Below are 17,465 nucleotides of genomic sequence, written 5' to 3'. Positions count from 1 at the left end.
CACAGACACACACCTCCCCCACACACACCTCCCCAACACACACAAGACACACACACTTCCCCCACGCACAGACACACACAGACACACCTCCCCCACACACACCTCCCCAACACACACACACTCATACCTTTCCCACACACAGACACACACTCACTCCTCCTCCACACACTCACACCTCCCCCACACACACCTCCCCAACACACACACTCATACCTCTCCCACACGCAGACACACACTCACTCCTCCTCCACACACTCACACCTCGCCCACGCACAGACACACACAGACACACCTCCCCCACACACACCTCCCCAACACACACACTCATACCTCTCCCACACGCAGACACACACTCACTCCTCCTCCACACACTCACACCTCCCCCACGCACAGACACACACAGACACACCTCCCCCACACACACCTCCCCAACACACACACACTCATACCTCTCCCACACACAGACACACACTCACTCCTCCTCCACACACTCACACCTCCCCCACGCACAGACACACACAGACACACCTCCCCCACACACACCTCCCCAACACACACACACTCATACCTCTCCCACACGCAGACACACACTCACTCCTCCTCCACACACTCACACCTCCCCCACGCACAGACACACACAGACACACCTCCCCCACACACACCTCCCCCACACACACACTCATACCTCTCCCACACGCAGACACACACTCACTCCTCCTCCACACACTCACACCTCTCCCACGCACAGACACACACAGACACACCTCCCCCACACACACCTCCCCCACACACACACTCATACCTCTCCCACACGCAGACACACACTCACTCCTCCTCCACACACTCACACCTCCCCCACGCACAGACACACACAGACACACCTCCCCCACAAACACCTCCCCAACACACACACACTCATACCTCTCCCACACACAGACACACACTCACACCTCCCCCACACACTCACACCTCCCCCACAGAGGCACAGACAAATTCGCGCTCAGCTCGTGAGCATCATGGAAAAAATGCACGGGGGGTGGGGGAGCGAGCGAGCACGTGCTGCAGTAGGGGGGAGCGGTGGCGCAGTGGTTAGCGCGCTGTGCTCCCAGCTCACCCCACCCCGCGTTCAATTAATGGCCATGGATTAACATCAGTGGGCTGTGCGTAAAGAAGAGATTGTGCCCTGTTGGGGGGCCATCTCTGTCGAGGGTGGGGGGGGGGCAATGGGGTTTGGGCGGTAAAAAGCGCCACGGTGACTTGGAGATGTTAACTACCTCGCCTGGTATGCAGGAAGTCGTGGGTTTGATCCTAACCCTGACGCCTGCTGTATATTTGGAGTTTGTGGTGTCTCTCTCTCTCTCATGATCATCACGGTGGCTAAGAGATGTTAACTACCTCGCCTGGTATGCAGGAAGTCGTGGGTTTGATCCTAACCCTGACGCCTGCTGTATATTTGGAGTTTGTGGTGTCTCTCTCTCTCTCATGATCATCACGGTGACTTGGAGATGTTAACTACCTCGCCTGGTATGCAGGAAGTCGTGGGTTTGATCCTAACCCTGACGCCTGCAGTATATTTGGAGTTTGTGGTGTCTCTCTCTCTCTCATGATCATCACGGTGACTTGGAGATGTTAACTACCTCGCCTGGTATGCAGGAAGTCGTGGGTTTGATTTTAACCCTGACGCCTGCAGTATATTTGGAGTTTGTGGTGTCTCTCTCTCTCTCATGATCATCACGGTGGCTAAGAGATGTTAACTACCTCGCCTGGTATGCAGGAAGTCGTGGGTTTGATCCTAACCCTGACGCCTGCTGTATATTTGGATCATGGGACAATGCATAATTTCCTACCAGAGAATGTTTTGTTGTTTGCATGTTCACCACAAGTACATGTGGTTAATGCAGACATGATTACTTGCAAAAGTTTTCTGTTTGGTGTTTTAACACATTAACACCTGTTTTATTGCCACAAAGGGTAAAACCTATTTTTATACCATATGTATATTTGGAGTGTGCGTGTCTCTCTCCCCGCGGTCGCGTGGATTTTTCTCCGGGTCCTCCGGATCCTCCCTCCACATTCAGAGTCAACATCACTCGTTCAGAGGACAGTATTTGAGTAACCGCTCTAAATTTCCACACGATGATAAGCCACGTGGCTGAGCTGTCGTTTGTGAGGGCCAGTTGGCTTCTGAGAAAACGAGCTACACAGCTTGGTGCATCCTTACCTGGAAACAATCACGAATCGTCATAGAAAATTATTAAGAAACTTGCCTCCGCTGTTTCACGTGTGGAGTAGGAATCGGACCGGCGACCTTACGATCAATCCACCGTGGCAGCAACTACGGCCCGATCGTAATTATGAGTGGATAATTAAGTTAATCAGCAGCGTTGAACAATTTTCGCCCTATTCTTAGGTTTTTTCGGTAAAGTCACGTAGGTAAAAAATTTAAATTAATAAAAGTAAAATAAAAAATAAAATAAAAATCACGACGTTTCGGAGGCAACACAAGCTTCCGTCTTCAGGTGGAACCGTCACAGCCACGACAGCTGTATCAAGTGAGAGAAATTCTAAGAAAACAGTCCTTGTATATATACTGGTTGAGAGTGGGATGAGCCAAGGTAGGCCCTGAATATTATTTTTGTGATATAGTCCTTGTATATATACAAGGACTGTTTTCTTGGAATTTCTCTCACTTGATACAGCAATCGTGCTGTGACGGTTCCACCTGAAGACGGAAGCTTGTGTTGCCTCCGAAACGTCGTGATTTTTATTTTATTTTAATTTCACATTTATTAATTTAAAATTTTTTCCTACGTGACTTTACCGAAAAAACCTAAGAATATGAATCCTTGCAGTCACGAAAGCTTCAAATCTAGAATTTTCGGCCTTCTTTCTATGTTCGGAATTCGAGCCTCCGTGTGACCCCGTACACAACGGGCGACTTGACACCTTGTCGCGATTCTATTCGGGCCCCGCAGAAATGAGGCCACTCGCATTTCGAATCGAATCATCCACGTCTGCAGTTGGAGGTGCTCCTTCTTGCACATGCCCTGCTTACCCATGTCTGTTCCCAGAATAATTTTGGCCATTTTCATATCCACCAAAACGTATTCCATCCTCGCATTGTTGCACGAACCTGTTTTATGGGATTATTTCTATGCACGGCACAATAACATCGGATTATTCTTATCGATGGGCTACGTTGCACTCTGGTTGTAGTGCCTTACGCCGATAATCCCTACTCCAAGAGGAGCCTTGCAGCGTTCCGGCAAATACTAAGCGAGAAATGGGGCGCTTGACCCTTCATATTGCTAATGCTGACATCGATATACAACAACAACATCATGGGTACAATAACACTGGTCAACAAAAAATATTTTTTATCTGGCCTGGACTTTTGCAGCTGTTCTAGACTAATTTCAGGGTGCTGATTCCAAATCTGATCTCAGATTTGCTCTATCACATCTCATTTTTATGCTATCGGCATACCCCATTTTCATTGATTTTACCCGAAATTAACTCTGTCACTTATGATTGCAAGTTATTGCGAGTCAGTGACTGCTTTAGTGTTAAAATATGTTGCTGTATTTTAGGATAGTGTGTTTATAATATCATTTTATGTAGATATCCACATTTATTTAATATTTTTCTTCCGCAGTTTTTATTGAAAATAAAATATTTGATATCTCAAAAACCTGATGCGATAGACAAAAAACTGGTGCCAGATTTGGAATCAGCACCCCAAACTTACCTTAAAAACCGTTGGAATACCTTGTGCAAGAAAAAGCGTGTTGACCAGTGTAATGTGACAAGCCCTCTTACGGGTGTGAACCACGTGGTGGGGTTCGCCCTGGCTTGCGTGTCCGTGTTGTCACACATCACTCCGACCGCGTGAGTTTTGATTCCTCACCACACGGCTTTTCACGAAACATCCCCAGGGAGTGGACACCCATTCCGGTTCCAAGCGTCCTCTCGGTCCAATTGGCGTTTGACGAGTAGCCTGATGCTCGGGAGACAGAGGCGGCCGTGGCACGGTGCTGGCCACACGACCTTAATAGGTGCTTGCTAACACGGGCTATGTTTCGAGTATGGGAGTTGTATTTGTCTTGCTTGGTTCATTTTTGTCTGTGCGTGCGGTAATCCACTGCGCTACAATCCCAGAGACCCGAGTTTGATTTCCACTTACGGCCATTGACACCAGCGGCGAATATCTGAACCGGTTGTGGACCTCCCCTAGGTCGACTCAGCCTCAAATTAAGACATGGTGCAAGTGTTGTAAGCATTGTCAGTGGGGAGACAAAGGCGGCCGGGCGTGGTGTTGGCCACTCACCCCCTCGTGTGCCGTGCCGGACTTCATGCTCGCGAACAGCACTTGCCCCAACAGTCTGTTAAGGCTACACGGGGGATCTTTGTCTTTGTATATAGTGTAGAGTTGTGTGTTCATCACGTGTACGTGTGCATTGTATGTAGTGTAAAGTTGTGTTCAGAGTGTGTGTGTATTTTATATAGTGTATAGTTGTGTGTGCATCATGTGTGTGTGTATTGTATGTAGTGTATCCAGTTGTGTGTTTATCGTGTGTGTATTGTATGTTGTGCATAGTTGTGTGTGCATCATGTGTGTGTGTATTGTATGTAGTGTATACAGTTGTGTGTTTATCGTGTGTGTATTGTGTATAGTGCATAGTTGTGTGTGCATCATGTGTGTGTGTATTGTATGTAGTGTATACAGTTGTGTGTTTATCGTGTGTGTATTGTGTATAGTGCATAGTTGTGTGTGCATCATGTGTGTGTGTATTGTATGTAGTGTATACAGTTGTGTTTATCGTGTGTGTATTGTGTGTAGTGCATAGTTGTGTGTGCATCATGTGTGTGTGTATTGTATGTAGTGTTTACAGTTGTGTGTTTATCGTGTGTGTATTGTATGTTGTGCATAGTTGTGTGTGCATCATGTGTGTGTGTATTGTATGTAGTGTATACAGTTGTGTGTTTATCGTGTGTGTATTGTGTATAGTGCATAGTTGTGTGTGCATCATGTGTGTGTGTATTGTATGTAGTGTTTACAGTTGTGTGTTTATCGTGTGTGTATTGTGTGTAGTGCATAGTTGTGTGTGCATCATGTGTGTGTATTGTATGTAGTGTATACAGTTGTGTGTTTATCGTGTGTGTATTGTGTGTAGTGCATAGTTGTGTGTGCAGCATGTGTGTGTATTGTATGTAGTGTATACAGTTGTGTGTTTATCGTGTGTGTATTGTGTATAGTGCATAGTTGTGTGTGCATCATGTGTGTGTATTGTATGTAGTGTATACAGTTGTGTGTTTATCGTGTGTGTATTGTGTGTAGTGCATAGTTGTGTGTGCATCATGTGTGTGTGTATTGTATGTAGTGTATACAGTTGTGTGTTTATCGTGTGTGTATTGTGTGTAGTGCATAGTTGTGTGTGCAGCATGTGTTTGTGTGTGTTTCAGTGTGGTCCCTGGGTGTCTAAACCGTACACATGACTCAGAATGCGTTCAGTGTGTGCGTGTGTATATATGTATGATTGAACGCGTGTGGCCTGCGTGTGTGTGTGTGAGTGTGTGCCCTGCATGTGTGTGTGTGTGCCCTGTGTGAGTGTGTGTGCTCTGTGTGTGTGAGTGAGTGTGTATGAGTGTGTGTGCCCTGTGTGTACCCTGTGTGTGTGTCGAGGGTGTACGCTCAGTATCTGAGAGTTCAGAGTGTGTGTCAAATGCAAATGTTGAACGTGTGTATATTGTAATGCGTGTGTGTCAAGTGCTAATTGTGCTTTCTGTGTGTGTGTAGTGTATGTGTTGAGTTCATATGTTCAGAGTGTGTGGTCAGTGTGTGGTATGAGACGAGATGTCAGTACGTTTGTTCAGAGTGTGTGTGTGTAGGTTGATTCGGCCTCGAATGAGCACCGTGCCTGGTGTTGAGTTGAAACATCGCACCGAGGCCTTCATAGGTGCTGCTACTCGCCTGTAACAGCACTTTCCCCCAACAGTCTGTTAAGGCTACACGGGGGATCTTTGCCTGTTTGGTGTGCCAATGTATGTTTTGTTTTCCATGTCAAATGTGAGTGTATTTCAGAATGTGTGTGTGTGCTCTCTGTTGCTAGCATTACTCGTGTTACTATTAGTATTGCTAGTGTTACTATTGTTACTATTATTGATTTTATTACTAGTATTGCTACTATTACTAGTATTACTCGTATTACGATGATTGCTATTTTATAGTATTGCTATTGTTAGTGTTATTGCTATGATTAATACCAGTATTATGACTAGTATTACTATAATTATTACAACTAGTATTATTACTCAAAACACATTCCTCCTGCGGAGGGAGCTGGTAGGAACGTTGGGTTGCTCGGTCAATGGCCTGCAGGGTCAACGGCGGCGTGGTGTATTCCGCAAATATGCCCGACTGTGAGGGCGGGCACAAGCCGGCGTGAGTAGGTTAAACGTTGAGTTTTATAAGGGCACCACGGGGTGACCAGCCCCTCCCCTCCCACCCCCCACCCCTCCCAGCCCCTCCCCACCCAGCCCCATCCCTCCCACCCCCACCCATCCGCTCCCCACCCAGCCCCTCCCCACCCTCCCCACCCAGCCCCTCCCCACCCTCTCCACCCAGCCCCACCCCTCCCATTTTTGGATGGACGACGGACGGACACAATAATCCCCTGTGGGCTGGCGTAACCAGGAGGTTCCTACCAGTATTAATACGATTCCTACTCCTACGCAGACACCCTCGCTGAGTCTCACGTCTCCTATATCAGCAGCGTCCTGCCAATGTTTTGTTTCGCTACGTGTAACAACAACAACAACGACGATGATGATGATGATGATCGTCATCTCAGTTGAAACATCATCATTATTATTGTTCCGCCGTGTGAATGTTTCCTTTCAAGAGATGAAACCGCGACTCCATTGAAACTACAACGACGCTGCTTGTCCATGCGAGCGACGTCACGGGGAATATTCACCACCACCACCACCGGTGGTGCGAGTTTATTTTGTGTCTATGGTTTAATTTGCACAACCGTGCTGCTATTGAAACCCAACGATAAAAAGGTATCAATCTTGATTTGAAGCTTTCGTGACTGCAGGAATCCATGCTCGTTGGTTCTTTCGGTAAAGTCACGTGGGTAGAAATAAAATAGATCACGACGTTTCGATCGCAACACAAGCAATCGTCATCAGGTGGGAAAACCACAGCGAGAAACAACTGCTGAAGTGGGCGAGAGACCTGCCGTGACACGAGGTTATATAGTGTAGTGTATAGTGTAGTGTATAGTGTAGTGTATAGTGTGTAGTGTGTAGTGTAGTGTGTAGTGTATAGTGTAGTGTATAGTGTAGTGTATAGTGTAGTGTGTAGTGTAGTGTGTAGTGTATAGTGTATAGTGTAGTGTGTAGTGTGTAGTGTATAGTGTAGTGTATAGTGTAGTGTATAGTGTAGTGTGTAGTGTAGTGTATAGTGTATTGTATAGTGTAGTGTGTTGTGTAGTGTGTAGTGTATAGTGTAGTGTATAGTGTAGTGTGTAGTGTAGTGTATAGTGTAGTGTATAGTGTAGTGTGTAGTGTAGTGTGTAGTGTGTAGTGTAGTGTATAGTGTAGTGTATAGTGTAGTGTATAGTGTAGTGTGTAGTGTGTAGTGTAGTGTATGGTGTAGTGTATGGTGTAGTGTGTAGTGTAGTGTATAGTGTAGTGTGTAGTGTAGTGTATAGTGTAGTGTAGTGTGTAGTGTAGTGTGTAGTGTAGTGTATAGTGTAGTGTATAGTAGTGTCGTGTATAGTGCAGTGTATAGTGTAGTATAGTACAGCACTAGTGTATAGTGTAGTGTATAGTCGTGTAGTGTATAGTGTATAGTAGTGTAGTGTATAGTCTAGTATAGTACAACACTAGTGTATAGTGTAGTGTATAGTGTAGTGTATAATGTAGTATACTAGTACAGCACACTTGTGTGCTGCAGAGCCAAGCCACAACATTTACAATCTGAGTACGACGTTTCGCCAGTAATTACAACTAACTTAATCTTTTTTTTGGTTAGATCGCGCAAATATATAAATGTGTCGTTAAACCCACCGCCACCCGACACAGCCAATTAGCAAGGTTTGTCACGCAAACAGAACGTGCGAATTCGTCACTCGTACAGCAATACACCGGTTGTGTGTTGGAGGGCAAAAAAGAAAACCTCCCATTACGTTAAATGTGCGGGTTTCACGAAAGTTGGCTCAACTCCAACTCTGGGAATTTCATATATCGGCTGCATTGATAGCAGAGGGGAAACACTTTTAATGAGCCATGTGAATGGGGGGTTGTCCCTTGGCCTAGTGGTGAACAGGCTCTATATATACAGATGAACTGACTTTAAAAAAATCACGTCTGCCAATCTCTCATTCTGCTGGCGAACCAGCGGCTTTCGCGGCGACGTTGTCGGCTCAGGGGGTGCGCCTCTGTGTCGTGGCCATGTAAAAAAAATTTTACCCGTAAAAACAAGTTTTTCACTATAAATCCTTTATATGCGTGGCGGCTAGAGTCCTCTCGTCCTCTGGTTTGAGATGGCTGCCACCTATGGGTCAGATGATTGCCTGTCACCATTAAGCAATTGGTAATTAAATATATATATATTTTTCCTAAAAAGTGTAAAGTTATGGAAAAACATTTTCACGAAAATAAATTGTCACGCACAACGAGTCTGTGTGCAAAATGTCAGCTCGATTGGATCACGGGAAGTGGGTTAAAAAACGACCGAAAGATTTGCACGGTCGTAAGCAAGCAAGCAAGTGAACTTAATATAAAGGATTTAAAAAATATCTGAAAGCCGGCAGGGCAATGTAAAAGTAAGCAGATATTCTAGATTCGAAGTTTTCGTGACTGCAAGGATCCATACTGTTTGCTTTTTTCGGTAAAGTCACGTAGGTAAAAAATAAAAAAACGAAAACAACTAAATAAAAATAAAATGAAAACAACTAAATTAAATTAGTTGTTTTCACTTTTTTACTTATTTTATTTCTTACCTACGTGACTTTACCGAAAAAAACCAAAGAGTGCGTAAGCGTATAGTTTGCGTTAAACTCAACTCGTTACTTAAACTCAACTCGTTAATTAAACCCAACTCGTTAATTAAACTCGTTTATTAAACTTAACTCAGTTTAACGCGTAAGGTTTTCGCGACCAATATCATCCATAATACAGAGTTTTTCTTGGGGGGGGGGAGGTACATCACGTAAAAATTTAACCCAACTCGCTGGGAAGAAGGGGCGAGGAGGGGTGGGGTGGGGGGGTGGTGGGGGGGGCGAATGCGAGTTTTAGCTCAAAAAAAGAAAAATTATTTTCTTCTTACAAATTTCCCAAGAATACAACTCGACAGTTTTACTCGCAGCTTGACGTCAGAGCGGGGCCTCTCGTAAACACGGAGCTGCGGGCGGCAGCGTCACGCGTGATGAATGAGCGCGGCACAGCGGCAGTGGTGGTGGTGGTGCGAGGCGCGTGTAACGCGCGCGTGCGTAGGCAGAGCGCAAGCCTTGATGCAGCTAATTCGGCTGTGACGGTCCCACCTGATGACGGAGACTTGTGTTGCCTCCGAAACGTCGTGATTTTTTGTTTTATTTTATATTATTTTCATTAATTTTGATGTTTTACCTACGTGACTTTACCGAAAAAACCTAAGAATAGAATAGAATAAGAGCGCAAGCCCCCTGACTACCCCACCCAGCTACTCTCACTTGCACACTCTCTCTCTGCTGTCCCACTCGCCATCACTACTCTCTTGCCTTCCCCACTCTCTCCTCCACTCTCCCTCCCGGTCCACTCTTCCCCCCACCACTCTCTCCCGGTCCACTCTGTCCCACCCCACTCTCCCTCTCAACTCCCTCCACTCTCTCTCACCACACTCCCTCCACTCTCTCCCTCCCCACTCTCCATCCCCACTCGCTCCACTCTCTCTCTTTTTTTTACGATCAGTGGAAACAAGAAGATGCTCGGTGTATTCGGCACTTTGTTTCGTTCATCATTTCGTAATTTTTTTTTTAAACGGGGCTTTATGTAGCCCTCGCTCGCTCTCTCGCTCTCTCTCTCTCACTCGCTCTCTCTCTCTCGCTCGTTCTGTCGCTCATTCTCCACTCTCTCTCACCACACTCCCTCCACTCCCGTCCCACTCCCTCCACACTCCACTCTCTCCCTCCCCAATCCCTCCACTCTCACTCCCCACTCTCCCTCCCCACTCCCTCCACTCTCCCTCCCCACTCCCTCCACTCTCACTCCCTCCCCACTCTCCCTCCCCACTCCCTCCACACTCCCTCACCATACTCCCTCCACTCTCACTCCCTCCCCACTCTCCCTCCCCACTCCCTCCACTCTCCCTCCCCACTCCCTCCACTCTCACTCCCTCCCCACTCTCCCTCCCCACTCCCTCCACACTCCCTCACCACACTCCCTCCACTCTCACTCCCTCCCCACTCTCCCTCCCCACTCCCTCCACACTCCCTCACCACACTCCCTCCACTCTCTCTCCCGTCCCACTCTCCCTCCCCACTCCCTCCACACTCCCTCACCACACTCCCTCCACTCTCACTCCCTCCCCACTCTCCCTCCCCACTCCCTCCCCACACTCCCTCACCACACTCCCTCCACTCTCTCTCCCGTCCCACTCTTCCTCCCCACTCCCTCCACCCTCACCTCTCTCCCTCCCCACTCTCCCTCCCCACTCCCTCCACACTCCCTCACCATACTCCCTCCACTCTCACTCCCTCCCCACTCCCTCCACACTCCCTCACCACACTCCCTCCACTCTCACTCCCTCCCCACTCTCCCTCCCCACTCCCTCCCCACACTCCCTCACCACACTCCCTCCACTCTCTCTCCCGTCCCACTCTTCCTCCCCACTCCCTCCACCCTCACCTCTCTCCCTCCCCACTCTCCCTCCCCACTCCCTCCACACTCCCTCACCATACTCCCTCCACTCTCACTCCCTCCCCACTCCCTCCACACTCCCTCACCACACTCCCTCCACTCTCACTCCCTCCCCACTCTCCCTCCCCACTCCCTCCCCACACTCCCTCACCACACTCCCTCCACTCTCTCTCCCGTCCCACTCTTCCTCCCCACTCCCTCCACCCTCACCTCTCTCCCTCCCCACTCTCCCTCCCCACTCCCTCCACACTCCCTCACCATACTCCCTCCACTCTCACTCCCTCCCCACTCCCTCCACTCTCACTCCCTCCCCACTCCCTCCACACTCCCTCACCACACTCCCTCCACTCTCTGTCCCGTCCCACTCTTCCTCCCCACTCTCTCCCTCCCCACTCTTCCTCCCCACTCTCCCTCCCCTCTCCCTCCCCACTCCCTCCACACTCCCTCACCACACTCCCTCCACTCTCTCTCCCTTCCCACTCTCCCGTCCCACTCTTCCTCCCCACTCTCTCTCCCTCCACACTCTCTCACCACGCTCCCTCCACACTCCCTCACCACACTCCCTCCACTCTCTCTCCCTCCCCACTCTCCCTCCCCACTCCCTCCACTCTTTCTCCCGTCCCACTCACGTTTCGCACTCCGCTCACACTGGGAGCCATCTCGCGTGACTTCATGGGAATTGGGACTTGTTGGAGCGATAACATTTCACTAGAGCTGGAAGGGTTTGAAAAGATACAACATTATTGTTGTTTTTATTTGGCCACATGTGTTTATTTATGGCGATGTGGCAGATGGCAGCGTCAGCAGCAAACATTGGATGACCGTGCCACACTGATGAGTCCTGATGAACGGCCAACACCAGTGACGATTATCTGAACCGGTCCTGGGCCTCTCCTAGGTCGACTCAGCCTCGAATATGTAACCGGTGCGGTGTGTTAAACATCGGTATTGGGGAAACAAAGGCGGCCGGGGGTGGCGTTGGCCACCCACCCCCTCGTGTGTCGTTCCGGCCTCCATAGGTGCTGCTCGCTAACAGCACTTGCCCCAACAGTCTTTTAAGGCTGTACGGGGGATCTTTGTGTGTGTACGTTCGCGTACGCGTGGGTACGCGTGCGTACGTGCGCGCGTTTTTCATCCACAACTGTGCGCTTAAAAGGGCATTGCGGTTTGTGTGGTTTGTGCTGATAACTCTTCGAAATGAATGTGTTCGATTGGACGATAGCGTTATAAATTATTATTATATCACTTCCGCTCGCTGATGGCTGCCGCTGCTGCATGTAGCTGCTTGCGCCGCAGCACTGGGGAGGCAGCAGCGAGGGATGGTGGATCACCACACGGGTGGTGTTCAACTCCGTTCCCGTGGGTGGGCGTCGAGAAGGATCCGTAACCGCGACTCGCCCGATGATGTCAGCATGGCAAAGTGTGGACTCCACCCGTTCAGTCCGTATGGGATAGAGCGTTGCTCCCTCTCACGCGTGGATTTCCCCCCCCCCCGGTTTCCTCCCACGTGTATATTGACGCGTTGATTTGTCAATACCACCTTCATGTCTAGAGGACTGCAGAGCTTGGGGGCTTCTTTATAGCGCCGGTTCACTGCGTGGCTGCTGATGCTGCCTTCCCTCGCCTGTGGTTCCTCCTCCTGGTGCCTCCAAGTCGTCCTCTCTCTCTCTCTCTCTCTAAGTCGTCCTCTCTCTTTTTGAGTCGTCCTCTCCATGAGTCGTTCTCTCTCTCTTGAGTCATCCTCTCTATGAGTCGTTCTCTCTCTCTCTCTCTGAGTCATCCTCTCTCTCTCTGAGTCGTCCTCTCCATGAGTCGTCCTCTCTCTGAGTCGTCCTCTCGCTCTCCGAGTTGCTCTCTCTCTCTGAGTTTTCTCTCTCCGATTTCTCTCTCTCTCTCTGAGTCGTCCTCTCTCTATCTCTGAGTCATCCTCTCTCTCTGAGTCGTCCTCTCTCTGAGTCGCCCTCTCGCTCTCCGAGTTGCTCTCTCTCTCTGAGTTTTCTCTCTCCGATTTCTCTCTCTCTCTCTGAGTCGTCCTCTCTCTATCTCTGAGTCATCCTCTCTCTCTGAGTCGTCCTCTCTCTGAGTCGCCCTCTCGCTCTCTGAGTTGCTTTCTCTCTCCGAGTTTTCTCTCTCCGATTCCTCTCTCTCTCTTTCTCTCTGAGTCGCCCTCTTCGGAAGCGAACGCATGCTGTACTGCGCTGCGCCGCGTCACCAGTTGAAATGTCCAACAACAATCGCATTGCATCTGCGCTGTGGGCCGGGCTGCTTGCTCAGGGCACGGCATTACCCCCTCGCCGTCTTGATTTACGCGCGGCTGAGTGGCGCTGATTAACGCGCGGTTAAGTGGCACATCAAGCCGCTGGCAATTGCTGCCCGCGTCACCAGACACGACGTGGGACAATACGCCGGCTGATTGAAGGACTCCGCTCGTGAATGTCAGGGACGCGTGAGTTCGCACCTTTACCAGGCGGTCACCGTCAGCAAAGATCCCCCGTATAGCCTCGGCGGACTGTTGGGGCAAGTGCCGTTAGGCAGTGGCGCTTATGTGGGCCGGAACAGCGCGGGGCGGCCAGCACCACGCCCGGCCGCCTTTGTCTCCCGAGTTGGCGGTGTTCACGCACCGCACCAGGTACTCATTTGAGGCTGAGTCGACCTAGGCGAGGCCCAGGACCGGTTAAGATAATCGTCACTGGCGTTGGTGGCCGTGAGCGGGAATCGAACCCGGGTTGTTGGGTTCGTAGCGAAGCGCGCTAATCGCTACGCCAGCGCTCCCAACGGAAGCAGCAACAACATTCAACAAACACAGCAGCAGCAGCAGCGCTTCTTGTGTCTCGTTCGTTGTCCTTCCCCCCCCGCACCTCCGATTAGCACGGTTAGCTACGCACGGTGCGAAAGAAGTTCAACGTACATCACCAATGGAATAGACCAAACATCGCCATGGGAATGTGGAATTTCCAATGTTTGCTCAGGTGGGAGTGGGGGGGGACAAACAACGCACCTCCCTGACAGACTCTCTCTCTATACCCCACCTACCCCTAGCCCGACAATTTTCAAATGCCTCCTCAATTTCCCACATCTCCGATTGGCGCGGATGGTTGCGTGCGACGGGAATGAAGTTTAATGCAAGCGCAGTCGAAGGGCACGGGGGAGGGAAGGCCGGGGGAGGGAAGGCCGGGGGAGGGAAGGCCGGGGGAGGGAAGGCCGGGGGAGGGAAGGGCGGTGGGGGGTTCGGGGAGACTGTGTCTCGATTTGGTGATGTATGAAGCCAGGGGTTAGGTTCGTGGAAGACGGAGGAAGGGTTGACGCGAGACCGGGGGGCGTGCATCACAACTGCCGGCCGCCTGATATCGGTGCGAATTTGCATTTCGCTCGGGGGGATGGGGATATCTGGATGGGCCAGGCATCCACACAGCCCTCCTGCCTCCTCCTCCACGGTGGCCCATGACACGCATGCCATTTCGCACGCGTGTCCCACGCTTAAGGAAAGAAAATGAGAAAAAAAACGAGCGCTCGTTATTCCGTTCGCAATCGCGCACGCTCGCAGCGGGTTCCACCCTCCCGTCTCCAGCCCCACCGGCCACTTGCAGGCGAGCAGATAGAGGCCTCGTCCCTATCGCCCCGCTGGGGGGGGGGGGGAGCACGCTCACAAACTCAACACGGTACAACCACCAAATGCCTCGCGCGGTTGGATCGCGTAATTATAAAAAACATAAATGGGTTGGATCGTGTAATTATAAAAACATTAATGGGTTTGATTCGCGTAAATATAAAAACATAAATGGATTGGATCGCGTAATTATAAAAAACATAAATGGGTTGTATCGAGTAAATATAAATGGGTTGGATCTCGTAAATATCAAAATATAAATGCGTCGTTTAAACCCGCCGCTGCCCCGACACGGCTCGTGATCAAGGATTGCCACGTGAACAGAACGTGGCAAATCCGTTGCCGGCACGGCCCGTGATCAAGGATTGCCACGTGAACAGAACGTGGCAAATCCGTTGCCGGCACGGCCCGTGATCAAGGATTGCCACGTGAACAGAACGTGGCAAATCCGTTGCCGGCACGGCCCGTGATCAAGGATTGCCACGTGAACAGAACGTGGCAAATCCGTTGCCGGCACAGCGGTGCGTTGGAGAGCAAATTGGAGCGCGGCGTTTCGCTCTGCGATGAGAACAGCCGGCATCGTGGGGCGACGGGCAGGTTTGGTGGAGAAATCCTCCCGCTTCGTTTCTGAAATAGAGGGGTGCACGTGGCAAGGCCAGGATGTTGGTTGTTCAGCGTTTGCGAAGCGGTCACACGCACAACAACACGCGCACGCACGCACACACACACGCACATATGCACACACGCACACATACACACGCACGCACACACACGCACAACAACACGTGCACACACACACGCACACACACACACGCACAACAACACGTGCACACACACACACGCACACACACACGCACACACACAAGCACAACAACACGTGCACGCACACACGCACAACAGCACGTGCACACGCACAACAACACGTGCACGCACACACACGCACACACACGCACACACATGCGCACACACACACACGCACACACACACACGCACACACACACACGCACACACACACAAGCACAACAACACGTGCACGCACACACGCACAACAGCACGTGCACACACACACACGCACACACACACAAGCACAACAACACGTGCACGCACACACGCACAACAACACGTGCACGCACACACACGCACACACACGCACACACATGCGCACACACGCACACACACACACGCACACACACACACGCACACACACACACGCACATACACACACGCACACACACACACGCACACACACACAAGCACAACAGCACGCACATACACGCCGGTAAAACGACGAAATGTCAGCGCACCCGTGTGAGTGTGGGGTTTGTGGCTGAAGGAAACCTCGCCACGGCCGCCTTTGTCTCCCTCCCCCCCCCCAGCCGCTGCTGGTGTTTGATGTACCTCGCCAGGTACTCTGCTCGTTCAAGGCTGAGTCGACCTGATGTCGTTCGCGAGCTGGAATCAGAAACGCGGATTCCGCCGGGTTCGTAGTGCAGCGCGGCTGACCAATGCCCCACCGCTCATAGGCAAAGATCCCCCGTGTAGCCTCAACGGACTGTTGGGGCAAGTGCTGATAGCGGACGGCACGAGGGGGGCAGGCGGCCACCACCACGGCCCCGTCCACCTTTGTCTCCCCGGTGACGATGTCAACCACGCGCCGCACCGGGTGCTCATTCGAGGCCGAGTCGACATAGGGGAGGCCCGGGACCGCTGACGCTTGCGGCTGTCGCTGAGCGGGTTAATCGGAACTCGGGCCACCGGGCTCGCAGTGCAAGCGCGCTAATCGTTGCGCCACCGCTCCCCACAGCACACGCGCGCGCGTGCACTCTGCCCGGCACATGCCGTCCCAACCCCCCCCCCACCCCCCCCCCCCTGCTCGTCCTCCTTGCTCTTCCTCCGACAGCATCGCGTCCCTCGCCCACCGCTCCACTCATCCATCCCAAAGCGTGGCGCCGAGGCCGTATCCAGGGAGATGGTTGCCGCGGCGCCCGTTGCCGTGGCGACGGTTGCCGAGGAACCGACTCGGCTCCGCGCTCTGCCTGGAAACGCGCGGAGGGTGTTGAGCACCTGGGTGGGTTTGCGTGCTCGCTAACAGCACTTGCCCCTACAGTCTGTTAAGGCTACACGGGGGAACTTTGTCTTTGTGTGAGAGAGCGGTGGTGCAGCGGTTAGCGCTCCGTTCCGCTATGAACCCGGCGACCCGAGTTCGATTCATGCTGAACCGGTCCTGTGCCTCCCCTTGGTCGACTCAGCCTCAAATGAGTACCTGGTCCGGTGTGTAAAACGTCACAACTGGGGATACAAAGGTGGCCGGGCGTGGTGCTGGCCACACCTCCCCCCCCCTCGTGTGCCGTGCCAGCCTTCATAACTGCTGCTCGCTAACTGCACTTGCCCCAACAGCCTGTTAAGGGTTATACGGGGGATCTTTGTCATCTTTTTGGTGTGAGTGAATGTGTGAAGCATGGGGAGTGTGGGAGTGGGAGAGAGGGGGAGGGGGTCAGAGAATGAGAGAGGGAGTGAGAGAATGAGAGAGGGAGTGAGAGAGAGAATGAGTGAGGGAATGAGTTGCTCCGGCAGTACATATACTAAAATTGGAACGATACAAAGAAGATTAGCATGGCCCCGGCGGAAGGATGGCACGCAAATTCGTGAAGCGTTTAAACAAAAGAGAGAGGGGGTGAGAGAATGAGAGGGAGTGATAGAGAGAAGGAGTGAGAGAGGAGGGAGGGAGTGAGTGAGAGCGAGAGAAGGAAATTGAAAAATGAAAAAAAAAGAGATAGGAGGGAGTGTGAGAGAGGGAAGGAGGGGTGGGGGATTGCTTGAGAGAGTGAGAGACGGGGAGGGAGGGAGGCTGAGCGAGGGATTGAGAGTGGCGTCCTTCGTTGCTGCTGCCTGAAAGCACTCGAGCGAGAGAGGGGGCTACACTGGGGGGGGGGGGGGGGGCGATCTTGGGCTT

The 17,465-nt window shown here is 51.3% G+C and overlaps 1 protein-coding gene and 1 non-coding gene across 3 annotated transcripts in view; both read left to right on the top strand.

Moving 5' to 3' along the window:
• LOC144946659 (C-Maf-inducing protein-like) overlaps positions 1-17,465 on the top strand; it is a 97,496-nt gene that overhangs the window by 27,197 nt on the left and 52,834 nt on the right. The window lies entirely within an intron of this gene.
• LOC144946782 (U6 spliceosomal RNA) lies at positions 17,074-17,177 on the top strand. Its single transcript, XR_013639952.1, has one exon. It is a non-coding gene; the product is annotated as a U6 spliceosomal RNA (small nuclear RNA).

The sequence above is a fragment of the Lampetra fluviatilis genome, chromosome 42 (genome assembly GCF_964198595.1).
Source record: "Lampetra fluviatilis chromosome 42, kcLamFluv1.1, whole genome shotgun sequence".
Classification (NCBI taxonomy): Eukaryota; Metazoa; Chordata; class Hyperoartia; order Petromyzontiformes; family Petromyzontidae; genus Lampetra; species Lampetra fluviatilis.
Note: the sequence above shows the minus strand (reverse complement) of the source record. Positions and strands in the feature narration are given on the sequence as shown.